Source organism: Leptodactylus fuscus, chromosome 5 (assembly GCF_031893055.1).
Source record: "Leptodactylus fuscus isolate aLepFus1 chromosome 5, aLepFus1.hap2, whole genome shotgun sequence".
Classification (NCBI taxonomy): domain Eukaryota; kingdom Metazoa; phylum Chordata; class Amphibia; order Anura; family Leptodactylidae; genus Leptodactylus; species Leptodactylus fuscus.
The window spans coordinates 199,586,925-199,596,422 of NC_134269.1; the positions used below are offsets into that span (position 1 = coordinate 199,586,925).

Here is a 9,498-nt window from a genome sequence, read left to right on the forward strand (position 1 = left end):
TAAACGCTAGCTTATTTTGTAGAGTAAAATTACACTTGTAAATTTTGCTATCCCATTGACTTCAATGATTTTTTTTACACGTGTAAAAATACGCCTGTAAAAATATGCCTGTAAAATGTCATTGAAGTCAATGGGAGTCTTATTTTTACATGTGTATTTTAACACGTGTATTTTGCAAAAAAATACACGCGCATTTACTCCCATGACGCTTGTTCACCAACCTGCAGGCTGTTGTGCTCTCTTCACTTCCTGCATTTCTCGGCACATAGGTGGGCGGGGTTTCACTTGGGCGGGATTGGTTGTAAATGAATTACCACAGTGTGAAGCTGATGTAGAGAGCAGGCAGCTACATCACTTGACAAATGAGCAGATAATCCCAAGGGCCATAAAAACGGAGTGTAAACAATGAAGTGAATAAATTTAAATATCGGCCAAACAAAGCAGTTTTGATAAGGCAATGCATTTAGGAAAGTCTTAAAGCCACATAAACTGGCAGTATAGATCGCATCCTTGTGATGGGACAACCCCTTTAAGGCTGGGGGCCTCATTTCGCAAATACACCGCATTTCACAGTATTTGCAAAGTGAATAGGATTCTGGCTAATCCCATCCACACATTGCAGAAACGCTGCAATTCCAAAAACACGAGCATTTTTGCAAATCACAACATGTCTATATCTACAGAAATGCTGGTGGGGTCCGCATAGGTATAATAGAGAACGTCCGCACAGTTTTCCTGCTTTTGGTTAAAGCCCCACGTTACGGAAATGCAACTGTTTTTGTTGCAGATTTTGTTGCGTTTTTTTGAGCCACAACCAAGAGTGGATAGAGCAGGAGGTAGAAGTATAAGGACGTCCATTATAATTCCCATTCCTCTTGTGGCCATTCTTGGCTTTGGTTCAAAAAACTGCACCAAAAAAAGCTGCGTTTCCACAACCTGGGGCCTCAGCCTTTCCTTGCTTTCTATTAAAAGCGCTGCAGAAAAAAAAAGCAATATGTTTCTGCAGCAAAGCTTTCTGGCTGTGGCTCACTATGTGGGGTCTTAGCGGCAATAATGTAAAATAATGTTTTTATATGATGTTATCAAACTTTGGCCCATTCTTCTTTACAATGCTGCTTCTGTTCATTGAAGTCTGTGGCCATTCATTTCTGCTCAGCGCTCTTAAGATCCGGGGCGGCTTTTGCGACAATAAGATTCTCTTCTCTTTCAGCCGTTCGGTTGTACATTTGCTGCTACGCTTGGGATCATTGTCCTGTTGTATGACCCAGTTTTGGCCGGGCATCAAAGGGATGTTCCCCAGATCTTAACCACATTTCTATCTGTAGACAATTAAAGTTAAACATCTGTAACTATAAATCATTCAAAAATTTGCTGAGTCGTGAGGATTTTCTTTCACATGCCCTCACATACTGACCACTGACAGGATAGAGATACCAAACTCTAACAGGGAATATCAAATCCCAGGTACGTTCACCTGTAGCACACCTAATGTAGTGTATTTAATAATGTGCACCAAATGTCCCACTGAAAATCTGTATGTTGGAGAGACCGGACAGCAGCTTAGAATGTGGATGAACTCACATCGCCATACAATTAGAGAACGAAGAATGGACCTTCCCGTATCAAAACATTTCTGCAATGAAGATCATAATATCACCGATCACATGAAAATTTTGGTTTTAAGAGGGGATTTTAAATCAAAGAAAGAGCAACGGATTTATGAGTATAAACTTACGACCCTGCTTCAAACACTGGAGAAGGGGTTCAATCTGTCACATGGGTTTATAGCATCTTACAAAAATCACTGACCTGAGACCCTGAGAACTGATAAGAACCTAGAATTGTTTACATTGTTTCTACCAATAACTAATAACCCTCTTCCCCCCTTCCTCCTGGAATTCTATCCCTATGTGTCCTTTTGTATATAAATATGCAGCCTTCAGAAATGGTTTTTAAATTTACTTGAGAAAGGAGCCGAGAGTTCCGAAACGTTGTAATCTGTCATCATTATTATTAGTTAGCCATTACAAAGGTATCAACTACTGAAGACTTAAGTTTTTTGTTTTTTTTATATTTCCTACCCACTGGCTAACACGGTACGAGAACAAACATTTTCCTTATACATCTTGGTGGTGACCGTCTTTCCTGTTCTGAGGTTTCCAGTGGATATGACCACGAAGGCGGGAACATTGTACGGTCTAGCATTTGCCCCCTCAAGAGATGGTACCAAGGCCACGATAAGGAAGTCATGGTTGTTTTTCTACATTGTGTTAACACGCATATGAATTCTCAAAAGGCAAACTGCCAAAATTTTGGCTTTTCTGGAGGAGGTCATGCTGGTGCTGATCAGTTATTACAGTTTATGATAAGAGGCACCCAAGGGCTACTTCCCTTTTTAAACTCCTGTTGAAACAGTACGGATGTGTTCACACAGCAGAAAAAGAAGAGGAGTTGGAGAAGAACTTGGTTGGCAATTGGTGCTAATTCTAAGGGGTAACCTAAAGGCTGAGTTTACAAGGAGTATTTTGGACCGGAATTTGACGCGGAGGCCGCCTCAGATTCCGGTCCAAAAAACGGGTAGCTGCGACTGGATGCCGATGCAGTGCAGTCGCGGCACTCTGATCCGGATTAGGCTCAAATGAATGGGCCTAGTCGGGAGGGAGTGTCTTCAGGCAGATGACCACAGCTGAACCGGCCGCGGCATCCGCCTGAAGAATGAGCATGTCGCTTCTATTTTTCCAGGAGCCGGAACAAACGGCTTCCGGAAGAAAGAACTGACCGGATCCCACTGATTTCAACGGGAGCCGTTTTATTGGTTAGGATTTTGAGGCGGATTCTGCCTCAAAATCCTGACCAAAATACCCTGTGTGAACTCAGCCTAAAGATTCAGGAGGCGGATTCCAGGTGCACCAAATGGCTCATTCTCATCCTCCTAATATAATAACTGTGAAAGTTTGTGTGTTTGGATGTTTGTTCCTCAATCACAGCCAAACGGCTGAACGGATTTAGGTGAGATTTCACACATACCTAGATATTCACTAGGAAGGAAAGATAAGCTACTTCTTAGGTCCCACACTCACCCGGAATCCCGACCGTGACCGGCGAACGTTCTCTCTCCCTCCACTGCAGGACCTGAGATGACATCATCACAGGTCTTTCAGCTGGGCTCTGATTGCTTGGCTGCGGTCTGTGGGCAGGCCAATACGTTGGTGGCATTGCGTGGGCGGTACCATTGAGCAAGTCCACGGCGGAGAAAATGGTAGCTTCTCCCGGCTCCGGAGCGAAGCGTGGAGCCGGCATAACCAAAAAAACTGCCTGCATCACCACACATTCGGCAGACGGCCACATCGCCACCCGTAACTTGCCGTCTGGACAAACACCCACGGGAGAATGGACACATACCTCCACACCACCTCTTTAGTGACAGCGGTTCCAGGTAGGGGTTGCCGGCTGCGGGGGTTAGAGGCTTTCACAGTGCGTGGGGATGGGGGCGGGAAGTTTTTGGGTCTGGGGATAAAGAGGGTTGTAGGGGGGGGGGGGGGGGGAGATGTTGGGAGTCTGGGGATGAAGAGTGTTGTTGGTGGGGGGGTTAGGGGGAAAGGGAAGTTGGGGGTCCAGTGGGGAAAGGGGGGGCCAGGTGTTCAGGGGTGGACCCGCAGGGAACTGTGGTAGGGGTATAGCGGGGGGTGCTTTACATGTCTTCAAAAGGCGGGGGCTATTGTCATGAGCCACAGAGAAGGGCCAGTGGGGTGCACGGGTGGCAGAGGGTGCGCCAGGGCGGGGGAGACACATGGGCGTAGAAGCGCCTGCAAGGGAAAGAGGCCAGGTGCATTGAGGACGGTGGGCCCGGGTGTGCGCAGGAGGTAGGTTGCACAGGGGCTCAGGGGGCTGCGGACGAAGTCGCAGGTACTGCTAGTGTAGAATAAAATCTGAATCCCTCAGGAAAGCAAGACTGACCTCTGACACAAGACATGTTCAGTGAGTAACGGATCCTCCAACACCAGGGGGTTTAAAGTGGTTCTGGTGCTGGTAGACTTCCTTTAAAAGGGGCGTATTTCATTATATTATAAGGTTCCCTGCACACTGCCGTTTTTTCCAATAGGTTGGACAATCCCTTTAAGACTAAGTCCTTTGTTTTAGCTACAGGTAACCTACATATGAAAATAATGGCGCTGCCTCAGGCAACACTTAACAGTAACCCAGCCATTACATAATGTGAGTCCGTCCGTGACCTGTTATATTTAATTTGCAGGGTAATTTCCTTGTGCACGTTCCTAGAAAGCCATGTGTAAGAGAGCGGCCGCTAGCCGAGGCCTTACATCGCTCACTAACACTGCCTGGTGCTTTACAATAGCCCCAGGCCCACAGCCCACCGCCCCCAATACTACTGACGTCACACATATTCCCTTTTACAGCCCCACTTGTTTCTTGTAGGGGGCAGCTGGTTATTGGTTTTTGTTTCTGACTTTTTCTCATAGGAATGCATTGACCAGCGTTGATTGGCCGAATGCTATACAGTGTACAGCATTCGGCCAATCAACGCTGGTTCTGCCGGAGGCTCGTCTGTAGGAGGCGGAGTCTAAGATCGGACCACAACAGTCTTCATTGTGGTCCTATCTTAGATTCCGCCTCCTCACATACGAGCCTCTGGCAGAACCAGCATTGATTGGCCAAATGCTGTACACTGTATAGCATTCGGCCAATCAACACTGGTTCTGAATCGAATCTTTACTGCAAATAGCGAGTAGTATTCCAACAAGTACGAGTATTTCGAATACCGTAGTTTTCTATCGAATACCTACTCGCTCATCTCTAGTCAACAGCTCCAAAATATCACACCGGATACAACTTTCAATGCCAACAGGCGCAACCCCAAGTATTAGATTAGTATTGCTGGCTAATAAGACAATGCCAGGGTAAAGGCATATTCAGACCTGCCTTGAATTTCTGCCACAGATTTACAGTTCTGATCCTACTACTAACTAGCACAAGCCAATCGGGCTATCCTTCACATGGCTACCTGCCTGGGGTGGGCTGAGTTCACACTACCGCCGCTGTCCGCCCCGAGGCCGCATACAGACACCGGCGGTCACCTTTAAAATCCCATTCAAATTAAATGGATTTTCCAGCTGACTGCCGGCAAGCCGTCCACTGTTCAGTTTCCCCAGGGTTTGGGATGGAGACCTCGGGGTGGACAGCGGCGGTAGTGTGATGCCCCCTTAGTTACACACAGTTTTGCATAAAGATACAGAATCAAAAATTGATATATCAATTCTATTTTTTGTTTATCTGCATCATGTGGACCAAAGCGCAGATACCCACTGAACAGAACAACACATAGCATTGCTTACGTACGAAATATGTGCAGAGTTCTGTGAGCTGCCCTAAGAGCAAGAGAAGGAAGGCTGGATATGAAGGTGTTTTACTTGGGGCAAAAACGGAGTCAATTACCAATGGCAGCGCTCCTTAGACACGTGTAAACTTATATACGGTAATGATAACTTTAAATATGGTGCCAACTCAGTATTGAGCGGGCGCCATAGCTGCAAAGATCAAGTGGTGGTGCCTTTGATCAGCGTCCTCTCTGACTGCCCTGGTCAACAGTGATCGAGGCGTCTGATCCCCGGAAGGACACGATCACCGCAGTCTCTGATCCCTGGAGCCATTTCCATGACAGCCAGGAGCTAATAGAAGCCTCCCAGGACGGCCACTAATAGACTTCTATTCCAGGCTGATTTAGGCAGTCCCCCTAGGGCCGTGATGGCGAAACTATGGCACAGGTGCCAGAGGTGGCATTCAGAGTCCTCTCTTTGGGCACCCATCCGTGGAAAAGATTATACTATGTGGGGGTCACTGTGGAACTGATTGTACTGTGTGGGGGTCACTGTGGAGCTGATTGTACTGTGTGGGGGTCACTGTGGAGCTGATTGTACTGTGTGGGGGCCACTGTGGAGCTGATTGTACTGTGTGGGGGTCAGTGTGGACTTGATTATACTGTGTGGGGGCCACTGTGCAGCAGATTATACTGTGTGGGGGTCACTGTGCAGCAGATTGTACTGTGTGGGGGTCAGTGTGGAGCAGATTATACTGTGTGGGGGCCACTGTGCAGCAGATTGTACTGTGTGGGGGTCAGTGTGGAGCAGATTATACTGTGTGGGGGTCAGTGTGGAGCAGATTGTACAGTGTGGGGGTCAGTGTGCAGCTGATTGTACTGTGTGGGGGTCACTGTGGAGCAGATTATACTGTGTGGGGGTCACTGTGGAGCAGATTATACTGTGTGGGGGTCAGTGTGGACTTGATTATACTGTGTGGGGGCCACTGTGCAGCAGATTATACTGTGTGGGGGTCACTGTGCAGCAGATTGTACTGTGTGGGGGTCAGTGTGGAGCAGATTGTACAGTGTGGGGGTCAGTGTGCAGCTGATTGTACTGTGTGGGGGTCACTGTGGAGCAGATTATACTGTGTGGTGGTCACTGTGGAGCCGATTGTACTATGTGGGGGTCACTGTGGAGCAGAATATACTGTGTGGGGGTCACTGTGAAGCAAAAAGCTCTATAAAACCCCATTCACATGACCGTATTTTGATCCGCACAGTATTACGGTTAAATTACCGTGTTGGCATTTTGTGATACATTAGTGGGTTTGGGTTGCAGTTTGGGCACTCGGTCCCTAAAAGTTTCACCATGCCTTAGGGAGTCTAAAAATAAAAGTAAACAAAACCCTTGAAATTTTATATTTCTATATTTTTTTTTTTTTAAGTCATCCCCTTTCCTTACAAGACAAATAAAACTAAACTCATTCCGTATCTCCGTGTAGGAAAACCGCCGCACTATAACCTAAGACGTATCCCAATGGTGAGCGCGTTATAAAGTACAACGTGTCCTACAAAAAATAAGCCCTCGTACATCTTTAGGTTATGGATTTTAGAAAGTAGGGGGGAAAAAAAAACACAAAAAAACAAAATTAGTCTGGGAAGGGGTTAAATTATCCCCCCCACACACACACACACACACATTTTATACCGTTACGTGCGAATAACGCCGTATTATTCTACCCCAGGAGGTTTTACCTGAAGATGTCACCATGGGCTGCGCCAAGTGACAAACTCTAGTACCAATATAACCATAGGGGGCGCCAGGTCCGGACACCATGCCGTGAGCGAGGCTGTGACTACGATGTGACATCACGGTGACACATGGACCACCGCCGGCCACCACAAATATTACCAAGTATCGTCATACGGCGCAATTTCCAGCCATCACCCCAAAATACACATGACACAGAGCAGCAGCATCAATACATGCCAACCAGGGCACAGCTGCTGCAGCACCTCCTTCATCCATCAGCCATACCCATCTATAGGGGAGAGGATGGAGGAAGTATGCAGTGCAGCCCTGGCTTCGCTCTCCTCTATTGTCTGCAGAGTTAAGACAATGGCCGTGAAGCCTCACAGTCCCCAGCACATCTTCACCTTGTTCTCCCGGTGACAGAGCTGACAGCTGCCCCTGGCGCCTCGGTCAGCACGGCGGTACTGAGGCAGTCGTCTTGTGGACCGGACCTTCGGCTTCCAGGCCGTCGGAGAGGAGGAGGGGGAGTGGGAGGGAGGACGGTGAGGAGGGGGAGAGGGGAGGAGAGGGGAGGAGAGGGGAGGGGAGGGGAGGGGGAGGAGGAGGAGGAGGAGGGCGCTAAAGATGTCAAAATCCCGAAATGTCAGAGATTCGGCGCGGCGGCCATTTTGCGATCTGTGTATCCGGAAGTAGAAGAAGGCGGGGCCTGGCTCCATGTTGTTAGAGGAAGGCGGCGGCAGTGTACAGTGAGGGGATGGGGCGGCTGTATACAGCCAGGAGAGGGCCGAGCACAGCTGTATACAGCCAGAGGAGAGGGCCGGGCACAGCTGTATACAGCCAGGAGAGAGCCGGGCACAGCTGTATACAGCCAGAGGAGAGTGCCGGGCACAGCTGTATACAGCCAGAGGAGAGGGCCGGGCACAGCTGTATACCGTCAGGAGAGAGCCGGGCACAGCTGTATACAGCCAGAGGAGAGGGGGCCGGGCACAGCTGTATACAGCCAGAGGAGAGGGCCGGGCACAGCTGTATACAGCCAGAGGAGAGGGCCGGGCACAGCTGTATACAGTCAGGAGAGGGGGCCGGGCACAGCTGTATACAGCCAGAGGAGAGGGCCGGGCACAGCTGTATACCGTCAGGAGAGGGCCGGGCACAGCTGTATACAGCCAGAGGAGAGGGGGCCGGGCACAGCTGTATACAGCCAGAGGAGAGGGGGCCGGGCACAACTGTATACAGCCAGGAGAGAGCCGGGCACAGCTATATACAGCCATTAGAGAGCCGGGCACAGCTGTATACAGCCATTAGAGAGCCGGGCACAGCTGTATACAGCCAGAGGAGAGGGCCGGGCACAGCTGTATACAGCCAGGAGAGAGCCGGGCACAGCTGTATACAGCCAGGAGAGAGCCAGGCACACAGCTGTATACAGCCAGAGGAGAGGGCCGGGCACACAGCTGTATACAGCCAGGAGAGAGGGCCGGGCACACAGCTGTATACAGCCCGAGGAGAGGGCCGGGCACAGCTGTATACAGCCAGGAGAGAGGACCGGGCACACAGCTGTATACAGCCCGAGGAGAGGGCCGGGCACAGCTGTATACAGCCAGGAGAGGGTCGGGCACAGCTGTATACAGCCAGAGGAGAGGGCCGGGCACAGCTGTATACAGCCAGGAGAGGGTCGGGCACAGCTGTATACAGCCAGGGGAGAGGGCCGGGCACAGCTGTATACAGCCAGGAGAGGGCCGGGCACAGCTGTATACAGCCAGGAGAGGGCCGGGCACAGCTGTATACAGCCAGGGGAGAGGGCCGGGCACAGCTGTATACAGCCAGGAGAGGGCCGGGCACAGCTGTATACAGCCAGGAGAGGGCCGGGCACAGCTGTATACAGCCAGGAGAGGGCCGGGCACAGCTGTATACAGCCCGAGGAGAGGGCCGGGCACAGCTGTATACAGCCAGGAGAGGGCCGGGCACAGCTGTATACAGCCAGGGGAGAGGGCCGGGCACAGCTGTATACAGCCAGGGGAGAGGGCCGGGCACAGCTGTATACAGCCAGGAGAGGGCCGGGCACAGCTGTATACAGCCAGGAGAGGGCCGGGCACAGCTGTATACAGCCAGGAGAGGGCCGGGCACAGCTGTATACAGCCCGAGGAGAGGGCCGGGCACAGCTGTAGTGTACATGGCTGCAGATACCGGTCCGGGGTACCCCAATGTGCAAAGGGACATGTCCTTTTATTATCCTCCCCAGAAACCACTGACATGTTCTATGCCCCCTTATATCTAATACATGTAAAGTATCCATTTCACAAATGACCATTTTGTGTATACAGGTCCTGGCCATTGTGTAGTCATGGATATAAGCTACAAAACAGTGTATAGTAGTCCGTCTGCATGAGCTTCCCCCCCCCCCCCCACCTTAATTTCTACTTTCTTTGAAAGCTTT

The 9,498-nt window shown here is 50.0% G+C and overlaps 1 protein-coding gene across 3 annotated transcripts in view; it reads right to left on the minus strand.

The window, feature by feature from the left end:
• C5H5orf24 (chromosome 5 C5orf24 homolog) overlaps nt 1-7,742 on the minus strand; it is a 29,967-nt gene extending 22,225 nt beyond the window's left edge. For all 3 annotated transcript variants that reach the window (XM_075275049.1, XM_075275048.1, XM_075275047.1), the window contains exon 1: nt 7,472-7,742. The gene's annotated coding sequence lies outside the window, so the exon portion shown is untranslated. The remainder of the gene's footprint in view (nt 1-7,471) is intronic.
• Between the last annotated feature and the right edge of the window lie 1,756 nt (nt 7,743-9,498).